Source organism: Dipodomys merriami, unplaced genomic scaffold, assembly GCF_024711535.1.
Source record: "Dipodomys merriami isolate MVZ:Mamm:240054 unplaced genomic scaffold, mDipMer1.0.p SCAF_2, whole genome shotgun sequence".
Classification (NCBI taxonomy): domain Eukaryota; kingdom Metazoa; phylum Chordata; class Mammalia; order Rodentia; family Heteromyidae; genus Dipodomys; species Dipodomys merriami.
Genome location: NW_027203381.1, coordinates 12138469 through 12162052, shown reverse-complemented (window position 1 = coordinate 12162052; position 23584 = coordinate 12138469). Strand labels below are relative to the sequence as shown.

General features: G+C 44.2%; 1 long non-coding RNA gene across 1 annotated transcript in view; it reads left to right on the top strand.

Annotated features, from left to right (window-relative positions):
- Positions 1-23584, top strand: part of LOC138831966 (uncharacterized) — a 152186-nt gene that overhangs the window by 41399 nt on the left and 87203 nt on the right. Inside the window, exon 2 of the long non-coding RNA XR_011373472.1 lies at positions 18130-18415. This is a non-coding gene — a long non-coding RNA (uncharacterized lncRNA). The remainder of the gene's footprint in view (positions 1-18129; positions 18416-23584) is intronic.

Below are 23584 nucleotides of genomic sequence, written 5' to 3'. Positions count from 1 at the left end.
AGATTCTGGGAATAGAAGAAGACTGGAAGCCAATGGGAAAATGGAGGGGCGACCTCCCTCCTCTCCAGTGGAGTGCACAGACACAAGTGTGAGTCAGGAGACTCGTGGTGGAAATGGCTTGGTTCCTTTCGAAGTGTATCCATCTTTCTCTGATGTGTTGGGCAACACTATTGACTGAGACGGTGGGAAGTAGAGAGGGAGAGAATAGGAGAAAGGGTGAAACACGCCACACAAAAAGGAAGGAAGAGAATGTCTTTGTGAGGTCTAGGAGGCTAGACAGGCATTCATAGGTGCCGGGTGAGAGTTGTGGTGATCATCTTGAAGTGAATCACATCTTCTTGGTTTGTATGATTCTTTTTATTTTTCTTTTCTTCTTTCTTTCTTTCTTTCTTTCTTTCTTTCTTTCTTTCTTTCTTTCTTTCTTTCTTTCTTTCTTTCTTTCTTTCTTTCTTTCTTTCTTTCTTTTTTTGTCGGTCGTGGGGCCTGAACTCTGGGTCTGGGCACTGTCCCTCAGCTCTTCAGCTCAAGGCTAGCGCTCTACCACTTGAGCCATAACACCACTTCCAGTTTTTTTCTGTTAATGTGGTGCTGAGGAATCAAACCCAGGGCCTCAGGCATGCAAGGCAAGCACTCTTCCACTGAGCCACCTTCCCAGCCCTGTATGACTGTTTTTTAAAGTGCGTTCTTGTGTTTCATTACAGGAGTGGAGATGAGGATGAGCTAGGTCAAGCTTTGGTGCTTCCTGTGTTTTTCACTTAGGATGTTTTGATTGCAAGGAACAGAAAACCCCTCTCAAACCAGTAAGAAAAGCGAATGATTTAACAGAAGGCTCGGAGAGGGTCAAGCTCCAGGGAATGGTGAATTTACCAGCCTCCAGGAGTTCATCAAAGACCCAGGTTCCTTTTCTTTCCTACTCTTCTATTCACATGATCCCTTTCGTATGGCTCACATATTGATGGGTCAAGGCTGTGAGGGGCCATGAGTTCTACTTGAGAGGAGTAAGTCAGTTTTCATTCACTGAGGAGTGATCTCTATCTTTTCTTTCAGAGCTCAACCAGGTCTCTTGAAACAATTGTTTTGAGAGTCGTAGAATTGCTATATTCTTAGGAAAGGTTCCGCAGCACCAGTATTACCTGGGAACTTGTTTAAAAAGCTAAGTTCTTGGACTTCACTCAGATCTATTATATCAGACACTGTGAAGAACAGGACCAGGCCATCTGTATTCTAGTGAGCCCTCTGGACAATTCTGATATATCATAAAGCTTTGACCCTCTGGCTTAGGATAAGACGGCAAGTGTTATGAACGAAGTGAGGGCTTTGTGAGGAGGAGGGCATGCCAAAGACACCAACGAGACCAGGAGAGCCCATCAGGGTGAGAAGGTCCACAGAGCTGAAGATGGAATCCTATTCTAGGGGTGGGAAATGAAAACAAGAAGGAAGTTAAAGATGCAAAAATGAGCCGGGCGCTGGTGGCTCATGCCTGTAATCCTAGCTACTCAGCAGGCTGAGATCTGAGGATCTCAGTTCAAAGCCAGCCAGGCAGGAAAGTCTGTGAGACTCTTATGTTCAATGAACCACCAGAAAACCGGAAATGGAGCTGTGGCTCAAGTGGTAGAGCGTTCTCCTTGAGCTGAAGAGCAGAGGGACAGTACCCAGCCCAGAGTTCAAGCCCCATGACTGACAAAAAACAAAAAGGCACAAAAAACGATGGAGGATGGAAGAATGGGGGGGTTAGCAGATCAGAGATCTTAGTGAAGGTTGAGAATTAAAACAGATCTCCAAACAGGAAGCATAATTGACCAAGCATCCAAGCATTAGCCCCAAGACAACATAAACCATCTGCTATAACCATAAACCATTGTAGGTTTATAAACTCTAAGCCACCTGGCTTAGGGGCACACATTCTGTGGATGGCTGACTTTGGTCCAAGGACTTCCTCCTCCCTCATCGTTTATAAACATTCCTTAGACTGTATTTCTTTCTACAGATCTTCTACCCCACCAACACTCCCATTCTTCACTTATGGTTAGACTTGTATCCCAGACTTACCCAACTTCCTAATTTTTCCCCCTCACATATACACTTCTCCTGTAAAAATCCTAGATTTCCCCTCTTAGAAGATGTAAACTGGCATAGAAGGTTCTTGACTAGTTTGAATGCAAGATTTTTGTGTTGGGTCCTATGTAGGGAGTGCTGGTGCGGTCCCTCCCCGGCCAGAGACCAGTGAGAAATAATAGATGCATAGCTACTACTGCAAGGATATCACTGTGACGGGTAAGAGGCCCTGAAATTAATTTTGATCCCTAATAAATTTTGCATCACAAGAGGATTTTTCCCCCTCTACACATGTTTTTGGGAAACTGAGAACTAAAAAATAGAAAAGCATCATGAATATTTCCTTCCCTTTCTCCTTTCTTCCATCTCCTTCCTTCCCTCCTACTTCCTTCCTTCACAATTAATCTCAATACTAGATGTTTTCAAGTTAACATGTGAACATTCTCATTAGAATTACAACTACAACATGGAAATTGTGTAACACTCTGAACTATGTTACAAAATTGCCAGCCAGTTTCCAAACCCTGACTGACCTTTTCCCCTGATCAACACTAGAGGGCGGAATACACCACAGAGCTGGCTGTCTTCCCTGACAACCAGCTGTTGAAATGCCTGGATCCCATGTGGGCATTTTGCAAGGAAAGCACAGCCATCAGCAAAAACATGCAAGGAGCAGGCCTGGTTCGTTTGTGGACTTGTTGTGAGGGGCCTAGGCAGTTGTTCAGGTCAGGTGGCTGTGGGGACCATAGAGAAAGCATCTTGTGGGTAGCCTAGACACTGTTCCCCAGCAGATCCAAAGGCCTTCTGCAAAATGGCATTTTCTAGAATGAAAAAACTTGGCTCAGTTCTTTCCTTGTAAGTTGGTAGCATTTTTTTTTTTTTTGCCAGTCCTAGGGCTTGGACTTAAGACTTGGCCACTGTCTTTGAGCTCAATTCTAGCACTGTACCAATTGAGCCACATTGCCACTTGCAGCTTTTTCTGTGTATGTGCAAGGCAAGCATTCTACCACTGAGCCACCTTCCCAGCCCACTCACAATTTTCTATCAGCAGGTGTTATAGTTGGGATCTCTGGAATCCCAGAGATTCTTATATTTACATTTTGGCCCCCAGTGTAACCATGTTCAGAGTTGGGGCCTTAGCAAAGTCACTGGACCCTGAGGAGTCTAACCTCACTATTGATCCATAGAGAGATTCAACATTGAATGGACTATTTAGAGACGTTAGACACTGTGGGAGGTGAGCCCTCCTTGGAGGAAGTTGATCATTGGGATCTATATCTTATCTCTTGTCTGGTTCTTGGCTTTCTGTGACCTCTCCCTCCATCCCCTCCCTGCCCCCACTATGAGAGGAATAGCTTTACTCTAGCATTCCCACTTCCTCACTGCAGGCCCAGAAAGGTTGTGGAGCTATCTCTGATCTAAATCTCTAAAACCCTTGCTTCCTTAAGTTCTTTTTTATTTTTTTTTATTGTGAAAATACTGCACAGAGGGGTTACAATTACAAGGGCAAGATAATGAGTACATTTCTTATCAAGCATTGTAGCCTCCTCCTTTGTTTAGGTCTTTTAACACACAGCCATGGACAAAACCCTCTAGGCTCTCTTTTTAGTTTACACTGCAATCAGCTATGCACAAAACAAAATTAACTATAACAGTTTTGAATGCATAGTTGAGTGTCATTAAGTGCATTCAAATCTCCTTTAACCAGCACCACCCATCTCCAAATTGTCTTCCTCTTCCTGAAGCTGGGTGCTGAAACTCTACCCACTAAACGATAGAGCTCCATTCCTCCCTCCCTCCCGGAGGCCTGGGCATCTCCTCCCTGCTCCACAGCGACTTGGAGTACTTACGGAGCTGCTTGTAAGTGAGACCCTGCACCCTTTGCCCTCTTGTGTCTTGCTTTTCTCACTTTACAATGACTTCCAGGTTCATCAACATGCCATTATTTTAAAAGACACACTCAGGTACACCCTAGGGCTTTATTCAGTGGGTCCCACCTTCAGGGGTATTTTAAAGATAGGCTGATTCTTATTCAAGAAAGAACCATTTTCTTGTGCAGGAAAAACAAACAAACCAAGAATTGATTCTGATGAGAGGAGTGATTACAGAAAGTACAAGTGTGAGGCCTCTGGGGGGAGGTAGGGCTGTTATTTAGAGCATTCAGCATTGAAGGGCTGTTACAGACCAGGCAGTCAGACTTCTACTCAGCAGGTCCCAGAGGAAGAGGGAGGAATAGCTCCAGGGAGAATTTATCACAGCTCTAACCCAAGGGGGAGGGCCCTGAACGAAGCAGTGTCTCTTCTTTCAGGAGGTCCCTTTCCCTGCCTCCCAACCAAGATGGAAACTGGAGTACAATGGAGGAACAGAAACGGTCATCACAAGTCGAGTCAACAGCCAGCGGTGACTGGTGCTTTCTTGAAGCAGGAATTGTGCTGAGTGAGACACTCATCACTTTGCTTTTGACTTCACACCAAACCCTCCTCACGAGAGGAGCTGTCTTTTCTTTTCTTTGTTTTTTTTTTTTTTTTTTTTTTCAGGGCCAAATTTAAGTAAGCAGAGGCTCTGGAACTTGCCCAGAGGGGTTTGTGGTAGGAGAAGCAGGATCTATAAACACCTGTGGATGGTCTTCAAGGCTGGGCTCCTCTGGCTTTGGGAACTATAATGTGTTAGGAAGGAGAAATGTTTTTGGCAACAACGAAGCTGTATTTCAAACAAACTCTTTGGCTCTGTCTTAGGCTTGGGACAGATGTCATTCAGATCAGTCACCTTAGAAAGCTTGAGTCTTAGAATCCAAAGTTTAGCTTTCCCTTTGGGGGGCAAAGTAAAGGCCAATCTGGTCCATACCCGTTCCTGATTTTCCAGATAACAGGAAAATGAAATCCAGGAAAGGCCCAGAAGTTTGTCCTGGATTACATTACTTAATATCGAGAGGAAAGTATTCTCATTCCGCTGCCTTATTCAACCAGCTCGTCCCTCACTCAAACTAACTTGAAGTCCAACGCTATTCAAGGGATTGCTTTCAGAACCAATTCAGAAGACATGGGAGAGAATCCAATCCTTAACTTTCTGCATCCATCTCAAGTTTGAGTGAAGACCACAGCACAGAGCCTCTGCTCTACCTCAAGCTCCAGACTGGACGCTATGCAAGAACTCAATCACTTCACAGAGTCTGTGCCTGGGTACCATTCCAGGAAATCACTGAGGGCACTTCTGCTCCCAACTGGCTTCAGAAGTTAATTTCTGAAGAAAGGTTGCCAAAGGTAATGTTGAGCCATGTCGGTTCATTGACGTAGGACACCCCATAGAGGGACTCCAGCAGTTCCTGGTGGGTGTGTTCTGCTCTGCTCTCCACAGCCAGCCACTGTGGAGCCTTCATTCCAGCCTTTTCCAGGCAGGAGCTGGGCACAAGCTGCCAGGCTGGAGTGACGCTGTCAGCACCTCACTCTTATCCATCGACCCTAGACCTCACAGCCAGGATGTCACCAGTGTAATGAGAATAGAAGAGTATGAGTGTGGTTGCTGGTAAAGATCCTCGAGAGGCAGGCGTGCCTTATCCCTCATGGTCATTGCTCACGGGAAGCTGGATAGATAATGACTCTGGTGGCCTACGAGCATGTGTGAACCACAAGGGGAGACAATCTATGTTACGGTTTTGGTCCTTAGCTGGGCATCATTAGAAGGTAGATGGTGGAACCTTTAAAAGGCGGAGCCTTGTGGGAGGAAGTTAGGTCACTGGCGGAAGTGAGGTGATTGAGGTTGTGACCTTGAAGATGTTGAGACCGCAACCTCTTCATGTCTCTTTCTTATCCTCTCTGGCTGCAATGAAGTGAACAAGCTTTCTCTGGCACATACTTTTTGTATACTCTACTGAAACCCAACGCAACTGGACCAAGTGTCTGAGGGCAGAAACCTCTGGAACTATGATCAAAAAGAAACCTTTTGCCCTTAGAAGTTAATTAGCTTGTTTTTTTTTTTTATCACCATAGCAGAAAACTAACCTAACACACTGTACCTGAGCAAGAAAAGAAAAATTATATCTCAGGATTTTAAACTGTCGAAATTTATGCTACAGGAACTATCATAGCCCTAAAACGGCTGCCAAAAATCAGAGTTAACTACATTACGAACCTGAGCACACAGTGCCTGATGCATTACAACCATTCAATAAATGTATGCTGGGTGGCTGAATATAATTAATGGTATTCTTGGTCCAAAGGAAGTTAAAGAATGCCAAGAGTTGACCTTTAGAAGGTGGAGAGTATTTTCCCACAAGCTGAATCCTAGTTTTCCAGCTGTATTCGTGAATAAATGAGGGAATGAGAAGAAATGGATTGTAACCCCTGTGGAGAGTGAGACAGACATGCTGGGGAATAGGTTTTGGAACTAGATGAGGTCACCTTCATGCATAGAGAGCTCAACAGACAGACAGAGGAGGCTCTACTATTAGGTGACATACGGCTCTTATCTGATTGCCTGGTTTCTAAGTAGAGCTATATTTGAACATGATCGCTGTCCTGACCACCCTGGAGGTTGAAGATGGTATACAATAACTAGGCAGTTCTTTATTCCAAAACAAGGAAACTAAAGCCCAAGGAAGTAGATGCCCCACGTAAAGTTATCAGGAGCCCACATTCTAGGCGAGAGAGTATGGACTAAAGGATGGAACAATGGAGCCCTGAACCTTGCGTATTACTTAACTCCCTCACTCTCAGTCTCTTTCATCTTTAAAATTAGGATAATTAAGATAGAATTTACTCCGTGGAGTTGTCATGAAGATGAAAACAAGTGTGATCTGAGGTCCAGTAGGTGCGAAGGAAATTTTAGAGAGCATTTTTATATTTGTGAGTTCAGATCCCCCTTTACTCGTGTCAGTATTGTTAGGCCTCTCAGAATGAAGACATTCGACACCATGGGAAAAAAGTGATGGACACCCATAATGAATCTGAGCATGCCAGGAAGTTTATACAGCAGATTCTCAGAACACACGGCCTGGGAAACTAAAACTTTTGCTAGAAAGAAAGTGTGAATTGATAGTTGGCATACATGGGATCATTCATTAAGAGAATGCGAAAGCAGGCCTTATTCATGTCTCCACAATGCTCAGGGGCGTATGAGTGTTCCATTGTTCTTGACTGTATAAAGAAAAAGAAAATGGGATGAGTGTAAAATTAATCCTGAATGAGAATAGATGAACCAGGAGAATCAAGCCAGGAAGTGAACCTGATGAAATTTGGCTTCCATGTGGTATCATCAGAAGACACTGTCTGTTGAGGAGTTTCAGGCTTTGGAGTCTTAGAGTTCCAGAGTCTTATAGAATTTTTTTTTACATCTATTAGGACTTCAGTGAACAAAGCGCACACATCCTTGCACCAAGTTCTGCCTGCCCAGCCTTCCTTTCAGGACAGAATTCCTTAATATATCCACAGCAGATGGCCGATCCCCTTCTTTGTGGATGCTCTTTGTGGGAAACTCCAGGCTACTGGCTACCCACCCATTGCCCTGCAGAGAATCCTTCCTTGCACAGAGCCAACAATCCTCCTGCCAGGAATGTTGGCCCATTATTCTGACATTTGTCTCTTGACATGAGCATAAATCTCCTTGCTTTCGCCCTCTTGACAGATGGTGGGGAAGGAGTAGAATCAGGCCTGCTCCGGGTGGAATGATGCCCCTACTGCCCACTTACCTGTTGTATCTCCAACAGCTGCTTCTTCCCTCATTGCCTCTACTCGCTTCTCTTTAAAGAGAGGTGCTTCGTTTTTCTAAAAGCCTTGTGAAGGCAAGGCTCGCTATGCATTCTATAGATGATGCATAGATAATGCATGGCGGGTGGAGGGTGGAATGACTTACTGTGTTTTGGTTTTATGTTCCTCAAAGACTTCGGTTAGCTACATGTTCTTTTTTCCCTGCGTCTGTTCTTGCCTGGCCTGGTTGGCCAGCCCCACCGCCCTATTCTGGTTGCTGACCCAAAGGTTTTGCTTCTTCCTCCATTTGCCCTGCCTTCTTTGATCTTCCTTTCAGGGAGATCCATAGCATAAGGGGGTTTCATGCATGAATGAGCAAAACTGTCCCTGAAGTAGAAGGAAAAAGACCAAAATGGCCCCCTAGGTTTGGTATTGGCCTCCTCTCTGCTATTCAGATACAAAATACAAATATCTATGTGGTAGGTAGAGGACTCTGTATTAACCCCATAGAAACTTAGGGTGAATTAGTTGGTAAGTGCAAAGTTCCTGGGCTGAAAGGGGGGATGTGGGAGAAGGCTGAGGCATAAGATAAAATATATATTTCATCTTTGCTCCCTAATTTCTGACATACAGATCCTGAAACTCTCATAGTTTGCTGAGCAGTAAGAGTCCTAGATAGGCCTGGTACTTGGGGCTCGCACCTATAATCATAGCTACTTAGGAGACTAAGATCTGAGGTTTGCTATTCAAAGCCAGCCTGGGCAGACAAATCTGTGAGACTCTGATCTCCAAGTAAGCAGAAAAAACCAGGAGAGGAAGTGTGGCTGAAGTAGTAGAGCACTTGAGTGAAAAGCCTTGAGTGAAAAAGCCAAGTATGAAGGTGAGGCCCTGAATTCAAGCCCTAGTATAGTGCACAAACACACACACACACACACACACACACACACACACACACACACACACACTCCTCAGTATTTTTAAAAATATTTTTGACCTTTGACTATGATTCCTAATACATATCTCCTAATTCTTTGGGATTTCCTGGAAGAAATCTTTTGCCCAAATGAAGTGACTCTTGGTGGCTCTTAAAATGGAACTGATGACCAGAAATACCTAGCCACAATTAGAAGTCTGTATCTTTCATCCCTTCCATCCATACTGTAGGAAGGGGTGAGGGGCTGGAGATGGAGTTCATAACTGGAGTTCATATGGCCTCTACAAATCTCCCTGACCACAGAGTTCAGAGAACTTCCAGGTCTCTGCATGCGTGGAGGTTCTCTGCAAGGTTGGTACACCTGGAGAGGGCCTAGAAGCTCGTGGCCTCCTCCCCTCTAGCTGGCGCTATGCACCTCTCCCACTTGGCACTTGTGGGTTCCGTTGTACCATTATATCAGAAACTGGTAATCTAGCAGTGCCGCTTTTCATTATATTTTGTATTCTACAGATGATCAACTCTGAGGAGGGACTAGGGGAGCCTGGGATTTATCTCTGCGGGTCTTGAGAACTGGTCTCTGAAGTGGGTGAAGAAGTTTCATAGCACCAGACTCGACCTGTGGGATCAGCATTCATGCCAGGTCAAGTGGAGCCAGCACAGCCTTGTGGGAAATGCAGTGGGGTCTCCAGAGGAGGACAGGCCTGGCTGGGGTGGGGGACACTCCCGGACACTCCCACACATCTGGGGCTGTAAAAATTACGGCCTGTTGTGAGCAGCCGTCTGCCGCCCTCTCTCTCTATGGAAGAAAAGGCAAACTGGTAGCACACACACATGTCACTGACAGCCCAGTCCCGTCTTAGGAAGTGACACGTGCAGTGGATTGAATGGCACTCCCTCAACGGCTGTCTCCTTATCTTCAGCCCCAGAAACGGTATCACTTTATTTGGCAAACTGATCTTCGTAGATTAAGGATCCTAAAATGAGATCATCTTGGATTATCCCAGTGAGCAGTAAATCCAGCCCAAGCTTTCTTATCCGAGAAAAGGGAAAGCTGAGGTCGAGAGAAGAGGAAGCCACGGGAGGTTGGAGGCAGACAGATGTACCAGGAAAGCTGAGGAGCTCTGGGAACCTCCAGGAGGGAAGATAAGGAAGAACTCATCCCTAAAGCTCTCAGGGGGTCTTCTGACCAGCTTGCTAGGGGCTTTCTGGCCTTCTGGCCACTGGCATTATGAATCTCTTTTGTTGTAAGTCACTACACTTGTGCTAATTTGCTGCAGCAGTCACCAAAATGAACCAGGGAACCCTTCTCTGAGTCTGTAGGACCAGCCTGGGAGCAGAAAACCATCCTTAGCTTTTTGATGACCTCAGGTCTGTGAGGAAATAGGAGGTGAGCCTTAGCAGGCCCTGGGAAAACCTGAGCCGACAGATACCTCTGTGAGCAGGACGCATGTGCGTTCATAACCATCCGCAGGCCTGGTACCTTGAGGAAATCAGCCTGGGTGGATTCAGCCATCTTGGATTCTGGGTGGCAGGAAGGTGTGGGTCTCAGGCGGGGTACAAGGTTGTGAGTTGTTTTGTGGACGGGGTTTTCCTGTCAACCTGAAAAGAGACATTTATCTTCCCTCACTTGCAGATTTTTAAAAAAAAGTAATGATATTCCAGCACTAAGGATACTGGTATGGGCTAATTTATTCATGGCTGTAGCACACATAACTTTTTTATGCACAGTCCCTGATATGATTTTTAATAGAGTCATAAATACACACAGACAACCCAAAGCTGTTGTGTGCCTAACATACATTTTTTTTTTCTTTCTATCAGTCAAGGTGGTTTGAGCGTCAGCACCCAAATCTCTATAAGCTTAAAACAATGAAGATTTTGGGGAGCTGATCAAGCAATTGTGCACATTGAAATTCTAATTCCTAGCACACCACAATGTGTGATGTATGGAGACATATTTGATTCTGTAAGAAGTTATCAAATCAAAACAAGGGGCAGGCTCTTCTCCCATATGACTGGTTTCTTAATGAAAAGAAATAAAGTAGACATATATACACACAGAGGAAAGAGGATCTGGAGACAATGGGAGAGGGGGTAAAGGCCAACCAGCCAAGACAGAAGCAGATTCTCTCTCCTAGCCCCCAGGAAACATCTGCTGACACTTGAATCTCAGACTTCCAACTTGCCACACAGTGAGAAATCCATATTTCTGTTCTTTAAGCCACCCAGTATGTGCTACTTTCTGACAGAGAATATTGTCATTTCTGGTCATTCATTCCTTTCTCTCAGTTCTCAGAACAGGGTAATGTCCTAGATGCTTAATATATGCTTTAAAGAATTCAAAATGTTTAATTAATATGACAACAGCACAAGTAGGGCTGATGTTGGCTAATGGGGAGATAATCATTAGTCCCTTCCACATAATGTCTTTAAATAATTTCCCAGAATGAATCATTGCTGGAGTGGGAGAAATAGCTTCTGGGTAGTTCCAAGACTTCAGTGTTGTTTCCTGGAGTCCAGTGTGCTCCAGGTCTGGCCTTGTCCAGTAGCAGGTGATCTGTGGTCATCAGGACCTTCAATATAGACTCTGTTGTCTAGAGAATGGAAGTTGTAGGGTTTTTTTTTTCCCTTACGAGTTGAATAACCAAATCATGGTAAAGTAGGAAGTCCTTTTAGGCCTCAGAAACAACTGAAACCAGAAATTTGAATAACGTTAGGAATTACAAACCAATCCCAACTATTCCCTCTCTTTCCTTCTCCCCTCTTTTCCTAACTTTTCCTCCTTTTTCTTCCTCTTGCTTTCCTCATCTTTCTCCCTCTCCTTCTCCTCTTTCTCCTCCTTCTTCCTCCTCATCCTTTTTCTCCTCCTCTTCTTCTTTCTCCTACTTCTTCACCTTCTCTTTCCTTCTTTTTCCTTCTTCTCTTTCCTCCTTTTCCTTCTTCTCCTTCCTCCTCCTCTTCTCTCCCTCCTTCCCCTCCTTCTTTTTCTCCCCCCCCCATACTGTATGCAGGGCTGGTTTTATGTCTGTCCACTCACAGCTCCCAGCACCGAGGCAAGCTCTTTGCAGGTAGGCATTTTCTTTTCCATACCAGCATCTATCTCCTTAGCTGGCATGTTTTCTTGTGCCTAAGAAATGAATAAATGGACCGGGAGAGTAGCCAGAATGCAACGTGGAGGATCTTTACTATGCTCAGGGCCAGGGGAGGCATCCTAAGGAAGGATGGGAAAGCTAAAGCTGCTGTTTAGGTAGCAATCCTCTGGTGGAAAACCAAGTACAAACCTCTAGGAGAAGGAACAGCAAGTCCCCTGGGCAGAGAACACATAACTTCATAGTAGAGTCCTGTCTAGAATTTGACTCTATGCCTCTGTTGCAGACAGAAGAACCCTTGGTTTGGTTCTGTTCTAGAAAGATTCTAATTGGTACATGGGTTTTTAGGATGTATTATGGTTAAAAATCGTTACCCAAACACTTGAACCTTATCAGAGGACTCTTAATCTGATATTCCATTCCTGTTGATTATGTTGAAGTTGGCATCAAATTAGGAATGACAACACACACTGTATATAGATGCACATTTGTGTACACATATGTCTATCTGAAAGGGTGAATAGGCAAGAAGCAGAATGGCTTAGACGTGTGAGGAAATCAACCATTATTAAGGAAGAAAAGCACTGAGTCACTTATGTGAGTTGTACAATTGATTCAGAATGGACTAAATATACTACCAAATGGAGAGAGTTGATATTCTTGAAACCCCAGAGAAAACTCTTCATCCACCAGCAGCATTGGTTCAGTTCAGTGCCTATCTGAACACAATGTCACACTGCCCGAGGTAGAGTCAAAGAATAACCAGAGCAAATGTGAGCACAGAATAAAAAGAATCTCCTACTTATCCAAATCTAAGACATGCTTTGTATAGATGAGCTTTTATCTACTGAGTGGAAGCATTGTTGTCTTCACAAATCTTTGCCTGTACAGGAACTCACAGAGAAGTTTCCAAAATTAGCAACTCATTTTTGTGCCCATCCTGAAAGACTCCCCTCACTCTACTACTTGCACCTTTGATCCATTTCTTTTTTTTTTCCTCTTTCTTTCTTTTTTTGGTCTGCCACCAGGACTCAAACTCAGTACCTGATGCTTTTGCTTTTTGGCTAGCACTACCAACTGGGTCACACTTCCAACCCCATCCATTTTGGGATTAAAAGACCCATACAGATAGATATGCTCTGTCAAGATTTGCATTCTTGCTTTCTTGTTATTTGGCCTTCATTTTCACTAACATCCAAAAATGGTGTCACTGCCTCCTTTGTTCTTCCTTGTTCCCATCCTTCCTTCTTTTCTGACATCTATTCACAGGGCAGAATTAGGAGAAATGGCTCCAGATTTTCCAGACTAAATGAGTTGTCTCATAGTCTAGAAATTGTCCTTTTACAACTCTCCCACCACGGATTCAGAGTGTGTGTGTGTGTGTGTGTGTGTGTGTGTGTGTGTGTGTGTGTGTGTGTGTGTGTGTGTGTGTGTGTGTGTGTGTGTGTGTGTGTGTGTGTGTGTGTGTGTGTGATTCTAGGGCTTGAATTCAAAGATTGGGTGCTGCCTCTGAGCACTCTACCACTTTGAACCACAGCTCTATTCTGGGTTTCTGGTGGTTAATTAGAGATAGGAGTCTCATGGGCTTTCCTGCCTGAGCTGGCTTTGAATCTTGATCCTCAGATCTCAGACTCCTGAATAGCCAGGATTATTGGTGTGAGCCACTGGTAGGTACCTGGCTTTAAAGTATTCTTTTGCATAAAATGATATCCCTGGCTCAGAATACTTTTTTTGTTTGTTTGTTTTTGCTGGTCATAGGGATTGAACTCAGGGCCTAGGCACTGTCTCTGAGCTCTTTTAACTCAAGGCTAGCACTCTACCACTTTGACCCACAGCACCACTTTCTGTTTTCTGGTGGTTCATTGGGGACCAGAGTTTTACACTTTCCTTCCAGGGCTGGATTTGAACTGGGATCCCCAGATCTTAGCCTCCTGAGTAGCTAGGATTACAGGCAAGTCACCAGCACCAAGCCAGAATAGCAGTATTTAAGGAAAGAGTGTTACTTGCTTACCTGTGGTCTCCTGTCATCTGTCCCCATGGCAAGTGTGGAATCCATTATCCTATTCTGCCATGTCAACTGCCCTCTGACAACACATGCCTAAAACATTCTTCACCAGATTTCTATATCAAAAAGACACCCAGCACTTGTCTACGGCGTTGGTAGATTGTTGGTAGCTAGTTGTAGCTTTGCACATTTAGGAGCTCTGAAGCCAAGTCCATAAGGAAGCCTATGACCAAGGATCACACAGTTGATCTATTTCCATCGCGATGGGCAGTGATTACAATCAAGGGACAGCAGATTGATAATGGCTCCCAGTAATGTCAGACCCTGCAGCCTGAATCCTGGGGTCTTAGTCGATTTTCTGCTGTCAAAAAAGAATACCAAATACTGGCTGATCTATTGATCATGTACATGTATTTGGCTCATGGTCCTGGAAAGTGAGAAATCCAAGATGGCAGAAGCCTTAGGACCTGAACACTTCCCTCTAGGCCACACTTCCCAGTGCTGCTGAGCTGAGGACTGAATTTCCAACACATTTTTGGAAGGAAAAATATGGAAACCACACCTGTAAATCTGAAGATGGACCTGGAGAGATTATTCTGGGTTACCTGGATCCTAAACGCCATCCCATTTCTTGTTAGCCGATGATAGAGAGGATGGTTTGATACATACATTGGGGTAGAGGTGCTGTGATACTAGAGGCAGAGGGTGGAATGATACATCAGAGATCAGGAAATGGCAGCAGCTATTAGAAGCTGGGATTTGGCTAGAACCCCAGCTTCCTCTCCTGCTGGGATATGGATGACCCTGCCAACAACTTGATTTTTGTCTCTGTGATACTCATTTCAGACTTCTGGGCTCCAGAACTGAGAGAAAATAAAGTTCTGTTATGCTAAGTCACCCAGTATGTGGTTTGTTGTTCTAGCAGGCACAGGAAATGTAGGCCAGGCATGGAACATCAGCAGAGGAATCCTGTGCGTGAGACACGCCTTTCCCAGAATTAGGTGTGGCTGGTAATTTAATCACTTGGTGTCACCTGTTGATTGCATGTGGAAAACACTGATGGAGAATATAAGAGGCTTTGTAAAGCTGGCCAGGACACCAAGGACAGACAGCACTCACCAGAGATAAGCCAGCCCTAATCTAATGGCTCCTACCACATAAAGACCTGGGAGACACCACGTTTACATTGACAATGACTTACAGACTTTCCATAATACTAAGAAGCCTTTGAGAGAATATTATAGACCTGGAACAAGATTTGGCCCTACCTGATTCAACCCACCTACCAGACAAAGTACTAGGATTACCTGCCAGGAGGGGAGCAGGAATCATGAGGTTCTTTACTAGATTTATTTCTGGCTCTCTCTTACCAGTATGGTCTGGTAGTCCCTGAATTTTGGAGGCCTTTGTTTCTTTGTGTATGAGACATAGTCAAGTTCAAATGATCCCAGATTGCTTAGAGCAGGCCAGAATTGATATAACCAATGAACTAGACATTACTAGTCCTGACCCTATCTCCACAGGCTCTGGAGGAGTAGATTCTATCCCTGTCTCCATACTCCTCTCCTTTTCTTCTTAGCTTCATCATCCAGGTGGCAGACTGGCTTTCTGCCTAGTGGAGGACTGCTTTTCCTTCCTCATGAGAAAGTGCAGTCCCAGTGCCATGAGAAGTAGAAGCGGAGCAGGAGGGGTTTCTCCTCGCTGAGAACTACCAGTCATAGGTGACCATAACACAATACTAGATGCCCAGCACACTGCTCCACTCCAACCAGGCATTACAGCCCGGGGAGGGCGCTTAGAAGGCTTTTAAGTCCTCATTGATTTTACTCCAGTCCCCAGAGCCTCAGCCACACTCCTTTCAGACCTAGCCCACTCCCTAGCCCCTCAAAATCCCAGGATCCCCAGGAGTTCTCAGCCCATAGACACAGTGAGAATCCCGAGTCCCACTCCAAATATTGGCTTATTTGCTGGAAAGTGAAGCCAGGCATCAATTTGTAGGGGGAGGAGGGGGTGGGAGTGAGGGGCTAATGGGGCTTGAACTCAGGGCCTGGACACTGGCCCTGAGCTCTTTGGCTCAAGGCTAGTGCTCTACCACTTTGAGCCACAGCTCCATTTCTGGTTTTCTGGTGGTTAGTTGGAGATAAAAGCCTCACAGAATTACCTGCCTAGGCTGACTTTGAACTGTGATCCTTAGATCTCAGCCTCCTGAGTAGCTAGGATTATAGCATGGGCCACCAGACCCAGCTCGATGATTTGAACTCTTGATCTGATGTTGAAGTAGACCCTGAGATGGGGCCCCAGCTGGTATGATTCCATTTTGAGCGTTGCCTTTGTTTTAGGGATTTTAGGCTCGATGGGCCTAGTTCCTGGAATGAAAAAAAATGCATCTGGTCCCCCTCCCCTTAACAACCTAACCCACCCTTGATTGTTGAGTTAAAGACTGACCCTTAAAACAGATGGGTTTGTAATCTGGCTCAAACTAGCGACACCACTTGCTTATGGTAAACGCTGCCTTTTGCACATTCTTATGGTAAACTCCACCTTGTGCCCACCAAAAGGTAGACCTTGCCTTACCCAGCCTTACCCACTAAATTTGTGTGCCATTTTAAACCAAGGTGATTGGCTGGATTAAACAGCCATTACAAACTGTAACCTCATTGGCTACCTGTGTGTGGTCTGGTATGACTGTATAATCCTTTGTGTGTGTTACAGTCCCCTTGGTCACCTGCGCGTGACCAGGCTCCGCCTCATGGATTTTGCCTTTAAAAACCAAAGAATGGGGGCCGTTCAGGGTCACTGTATCAGCTCCCAAGCCTGTGCTGCGGCCCTGACTGGTCCGTGTAGGAACCTTCTCAATAAAGTTGCTTCTTTGTTAACAGCTTTGCTGCGGTGGGCTCTGTCACTCCGGATGACTAGGTGGGCTTGCCTGCCTGAGTAGGGGTCTTCCTACTACAATGCCTTTGCTCATGCGCTGATGCTCTACTACCAGAGCCACCCCTCCAACTCTCTCCTTTTCTTTAAAATGTAATTTTGTTATTATTGAGATATTTACAGAGGAGTTATCATTTCACAATTCAGAGAATGCACAGATTTCTCTTTGGGACAACGTTACCCCTTCCAACACTCTTCCCACCCTCCACCTTTATTATTATTTTTTAACCTTTCTAATGTACAACAAAGGTTGAAATCCCTGAACTTGGAGTAGTCTTCAGACATATTTTTCTATTTTTATCACAACAAATTATTAAAAGCCATATCACATATCAAAGAACTTAAATGAGTTAGTAGTATAACCAGGCATGGTGACATGTACATGCCTATAATCCTAGCACTGGGGAGACAAAAGTGTGAGTGAGGATCAAGAATCCCAGGCCAACCTGGTTTATGTACACAGCAAGACTCTCTCAAGCAACAAGAAAAGTTGACATAGCTCCATGGGGTGATTATTTCTAACATAGTACAAATATCAAAATATAGCATTGGAAAAAAGCAAGCTAGTTTGAATTTATTATTTAAATGCATACAATGTTATACAAATACTAGTACAATTTGATAGTCATTATTTTTAAATACATAAACAAGCCATTGGAAACAATATAAATTTTATCAAGCTTCTTCATTACTCTGAATTCATATTTTCATTGCCTTTCTTTAATACAGTATTATCCTCACGTAACATATTTTATGTTCCTAAGCCTTTAGTTAATATCTTGCTTTACTTCTCTGCTATCAAAATATCTACCAAACTTAACATTTTACAAATAAAATTTTTCCTGTGTCCTTAAGGCTCTTGGTGTTTAAAATTTTCTTCTTAGGGCTGGGAATGTGGCTAAGTGGTAGAGTGCTTGCCTAGCATGTATGAAACCCTGGCTTCCATTCCTCAGTACTACATAAACAGAAAAGGCCAAGGTATTGTGGCTCAAGTGGTAGAGTGCTACTTTTGAGCAAAAGAAGTTTAGAGACAACACCCAGGCCCTGAGTTCAAGTCCTACAATTGGCAAATAAATAAATAAATCTTCTTGGTTATCATTCATGTTATTATTAGGACTTATTGATTGATAGCACACAAATATATCACTAATTATTAAATATAAAATAACTACTAAGCCAAAAGCATAAAATAGTGTTTGCAGTACATTTCCCAATGAGTCAAGTATTGTTGTTGATGTAGCTCAGTGATACAATGCTTACTTAGTATGGATGAGGTCCTGGGTTCCATCTGCAGCACCACAAAATAGAAATAGAAATAGAGTAGAATAGAATAGAAAATATTCGCTGTTGCTATTGTTTTTCAGTGAACTTGTATATATGAGGATGAATGAGACAAAGTTAGTGACAGTGTTATTTTTATTCTTTATTTAACAGATGCAAATGCTGGCAAACATTGGCTTACATAAGAAGATAGACACCGAAGAATTTGTCTTGTAGCAATAGTGCTCAATTCTTTAAGCTACATCTACAATCTATGCCAAGAATCCCATTTTTCATCTCGCAGTTGACAGCTCATTTGAGTACTGCTGCAGCTTTGCTCAAAGGCAGAGAACTGGAAACCGCTTGCCTTGCAGAAGAATTCATGGCTCATCAGCGGAGCCCTGTGCCAGGGGAACGTACTCTTACTTTGGAAACACAGTTTTCTACTTGATCTATTCAGGTAAGAAAACAAAGCTGAAAATATCACTAATTCCAGTTTTGTTTAGCAATGCAATTTAGAGTAGAGATATAGTTCGTATTTTAAAATCATTTAATTTTGAATTAAGAATATATAATTTTTATGCATTGAGGATGTGTGGCTCATGTTGGCCTAGCACGCACAACAGCCTGGGTTTCCATCCCATAAAGATAGAGATATAAATTTTAAATTACATGTTCTCCATGTGGGGTACATCCCTTCCCTGCCCCAAACAAAATCTGGGAGTTAGTAGTGTGGCTCTTTCAATAAACCGAAAACCTCTGCCGGGAATCTAAATCCTCAGTATCAAAACACACTTCGTTAGGAAAAGACTCACTTTATTTTTTTAACCCAAATTCTCCTCTTCGTATATATTCTCCATGAAGTACCTTGGTGCTTCTACCTCTGTGATCCAGGACAGATGGTGATAATAGTCTGAGGTCATCTTAGAAATAAGGTTCAGCGGACACAGCGCATCTACGCTGTGCTCACCTGGCCGCTGCCAAGAAGGAGGAGGTGTCTTGGAACTTCTCCGTGCCAAGACATTAGTCATGAAAACAGGAATGAGAGAAAATGGAGCCAGGCACTGGTGGCTCATGCCTGTAATCCTTGCTACTCAGGAGACTGCGATCTGAGGATCACAGTTGGAGCCCAACGGAGGCAGGAAAGTCCATGAGTCTATCTCCAATGAGCCACAAAAAAGTTGGAAGTGGAAGCAGTGTGGCTCAAGTCGTAGAGAACCAGTCCTGAGCAACACTAACGGTCAGTGCTCAGTCTCTGAGTTCCAGCATACACAGCATACATACAAGAAAGGAACCAATGCTCTGACACTTGAGACTTAATCTCTGCCTCTTAGCACTTTGCTGGACCTGCGGGAGCTGTGGAGCTGTGTCCCTCCTTTGGACAGAACTTTGGGAGTTTGGGACACGTTCATTACCAACCTGAATTGTATCACAGAATAGCTGAAGGGAGAGTTTAATTTGACCAATGGCCCGCCTATTCCCGCAGCCCCCCAGCCCCACCCCAAGCAGCACACACAAAAAAGATAGGGTTGTTCTCTACTGCTATTTGTCTCCTATTCAGATGACTGAACTTAGTGCCATTACGACTTAGCTTGTGTCCTGTCACACTTTCTATCAACTTCAACCTTTAAATAGACTGCATGAAAAAGAAATTCCACCCCGGATTGCAATATCATATGATTTGATGTTTCTAAAAATCTAGTAAGTAAATTTTAATAATTTCTGTATATGTTTTAAAACTTGAGTTAAAACGTGTGTGTGTGGGGGGGGGGATAAATAAGTAAAGGCCAATTAGTGATTCAAGCAGATATCTTACTTTGTAGAAATACAGTTGGTTTTATTTTTCACAAAAAAAAGGATACATTCATGATCCTTCTCAATAAATGATCACAACGGTCCTTTGAGTGTAAAATTATTATGGCATATGTTATTTAAAAGTTACAAGGCATGTATAGTCTAGAAGAGTTAAGCAGCTGGTGGTAAAACTAGATCGACAACTCATGTCTTTGGGCCTGTAGGTCAAATGTCTATGGTGAAGAGGAAGCCCGAATTTCAATTCTAGCAGGGACAGAGGGATGTTTGGGAAGTTGTAGATCTCTCTGTAGAGGAGAATCAAATTTTGCTCCAGGAGAAGATCACAAATCATTGACGCATGACAGATGCTTGTGTGCTGTAAGATCAGACTCTGGACCACAGGTGTGATCTTTCTAGTCATACGCTGTACACAGTGTTCAAAAGAGAGAACTTGGAGACTCAAATATAACAAGGAGCAAAGTCCTAGGCAAAGTCAAGCTCTAAAGATGCCTGGAGGAGCAGAGGCTGTCAGACACAAATGGGGAAAGGGCTGGTGTCCCAGAGGGCACGGACAGTCTTCTGAAGTGATCACTTGGACTTTGTGGTGAGGGTTTTCATCCCTGGCTACCTGTTAGACTCACCCAGGAACATTCGGCGAATCTCTAGGTCAAAACTGTGACCCTAGAGAACTTACAGGGGACTCGGTCTCAAAAAGCCTCTAACTAAATCCAACATGCCACTGGGGCTATGAGCTGCCATCCTAGTGCTTGGCACATCAGTGCTTCATAAATATTTGTTAAATGACTAGATGGATGAATACCTGTGGCCTACAGAACTAAAAGAAAAAGAAAACAATTTATGACCCTGAAGTTCCCCCTCTCATCCTCCCCTCTACCCCAGAGTATATACTCTCTCCATTTAGATACAAGTCTAGAAAGTTTGGAGGCCATGATTCTCAGCCTCTGTACCTTGCCTCTGTGTGTGTGTGTGTGTGTGTGTGTGTGTGTGTGTGTGTGTGTGTGTGTGTGTGTGTGTGTGTGTGTCCTGGGGCTTGAACTCCGGACCTGGGAACTACTGTCCCTTAGTTTTTCTACTCAATACTGGTGCTCTACCACTTGAGTGACCACTCTTCTTTTGGCTTTTTGGTGGTTAATTGGAGATGAGGCTCACAGATTTTCACACTTGGGTTGCCTTTGAACCTCAGTCCTCATATCTCAGCCTCCTCAATGGCTAGGATTACAGGCCTGAGCCACCAGTGCCCGGCACCTGCTTGTTTTTAAATATTCAAATCTGGGAAACAGAGACATCAGCAGGAAGGCACAATGTAATAGTCTGAAAACCAAGCAGGAAATAGAAACCCCACAAAGCAAACACAAAACTCCAAGGAGAATTGTCTGGAATGGTCTCCTACAAGGGCAAACTGACCTGCCTGCTCAGCTCCCTGAAGGCAGCATTGTATTAGAACAGTGTGGCCATTGACGTTCCTAAAGACTGAGTCATCAACAGGTAAGGCTGAGCTGGTGTAACTCCATGTTCCTGCCCTCCCTGGAGCTCTGATCTGCTTTTGGAAACCTTGATGGGTTTATTAGCTAGTAAATGCATCCGTTTAAAGTTAACAGCCAAAGCTGCTTCCTAAGAAAGCATTTCCAAAGAGGAGGATGTGAAAATGTCTCATGGAGACAGGCTCTCCCCATCTGTCAGTTTGTCAGGGAAATCTGTCTCTGGGGTAGAGCTAAGGCAGGGTTCACCTGCTAAGGTAGGGTTCTCTCTCTGGAGAGAAAATCGGGACTAAGCAAAGTCATCCATGAACAGATCCTCAGGCTGAGGAGTTCAGTTTTTCCTTGCTCTTTCAAAATAACCAAGAAAGCGTCTCTTTGAGTAATGACTTGTCATTTTCCAAGAGGGGATTTTCCTTTGCTCATTAGGGAGCTAAATTGGTCTATGTCTGTATGATACTGGTAGTTCTGGAGATTTGTGCATGTTCTCAGATAAGCGGGAGATCTAGATTGGATTTTCTGTAGGAATCAGAGAAGGGGGAACTTGGCCCCATGTGAGAGATAGATGGTGCAAACAACATGGGCAGATCGCAGATGCTGAGTCACTTCAGTCTGAATTCCCCAGGATACCCGGATGTGCGTTGCTGCATTGCTTTGGAATTTCATTTGTCCTGTTCAAGGCCATCAGGCAAGTTTTGAGGGGTACCTGGGAGGGGGGGAGAATTCCCTGAACAGAGTGGACATTCCCACTGGGGATTCCTACCAGTTCAACTCCAGAAAGAGGGGGAGGGGAGGAAAACATTCCTCTTTCCCTTTCGCGCTGCTGTCTCTGGGCCTCATGGCAGTGTTCAGCCATGTGGGAAATGGCACTTTGGGAAGGAAGTTGAGAGCTCACCAGGGTTAGCCACTCTGAGGATGGGTCCAGGTTGGAAGCCCAGAATGCAGGTACATCTATTTGGAGTTATCCATTATTGTCTGCATTTTCTTTCCTTTCGCTCCCAATTATCTTCTAAAGAATACATCAGTAAAGTTTGGCTGCAAGAACTTCCTGGTCCCTGGGATGCTTTGAAGAGAATTAGGGAAGGTGAATCTGTAAAAATGAAGTAACGGATAGCCAGAGAGGTGCTATGAGCAGGGGTCACCAGCAGAGGGCAGAGTTGGCCCAACAGAGATGCTATGCTCCTGGGTCACTAGCAGTGAAAGGAGTGGGGGGGGACAAGGGGGGAAGGGGTTCTACAATAGTGGTGAGAATGGAGACTACATGGGATAGGCTGCTTCTAAGCCAGCCTGGGACTCACAGGACTTTCAGAGGACACGGGGAAAGGTATTCTAATTCCTGATAGCAAGATGGGGTTGGAACTGATATAATTGGCGTATTTTGTAGAAACTATCTTCCCCAAACCACTGGGTCTTTAACATTTAGGAAACACTTAAGAAAACAAATTCCATCTCTTACTTACTGTCTGCAGAGATATTATACTTGCTTCCTGACAGGATAAAGGGAGGACCTAGTATTTAACCTCAGACAGAACTCCTAAGGTGGTTTGAAACGAGGAAAAGCTCAAGCACATTTTGTAAATGGTAAAATACGGTGCAGACTTGAAGTGTTATTTTATCTTGGAAGATTGTCCAAGTAGCATGATGAAGCACATTAAAAAAAAAAAAAGCACCTTTTTTTTTTTTTTTTTTGCTTTTGCTAATAATACGTATTCCTAACCAGCCCTCCTGGGGTTCTGTCCAGCAGGTGTGGGAACTCCAGATGGTGTCTGTCCTGGCTGTTAATTTTGCTGCCCTTCCTCTGTGGGAAAGACTGTGGCCAGGAGTCAGCACGTGGGGGAAGTAGCAAGTAGGGCATCTCACCAGAGATGTTTAGATCAGGAGGGCTCTGAATTAATGAATGGTGTCAGTAATTCACTGAGGAATTAAAAAGAAATCTAAGTAGACTATTGACAGGTTGTGGAACCGTGGAAGGTAAGGCATAGTTAGAGGAAATACGTCACTTGGGTGGGATCCTTGGGGTCTGTAGCTTGTCTTAGCCCCTCCTCCTGCTGCTCTGCTTCCTGTCTATGGTGAGATGAATAGCTTCTGCCACATATTCCTGCAGCCATTGTGTTCTGTCATGTCACAGACTGAGAATCAGCCAAGGATTTAGGACTGAAACCTCTGAAACTGTTTGAAGGGCAGCTTAAAAGTTGCTCTTGCTGGGCCTAGGAATTGACTAAAAGCAGAATAAACGCTGGGCACCCAGCTACCTGTACTTTGCATCTGTGTCCTTTGGTCTGAACCATTTTCTTCCACAGTCACTTTGCAATCACCTTGGGCTCCAGAAAGGTAGGATT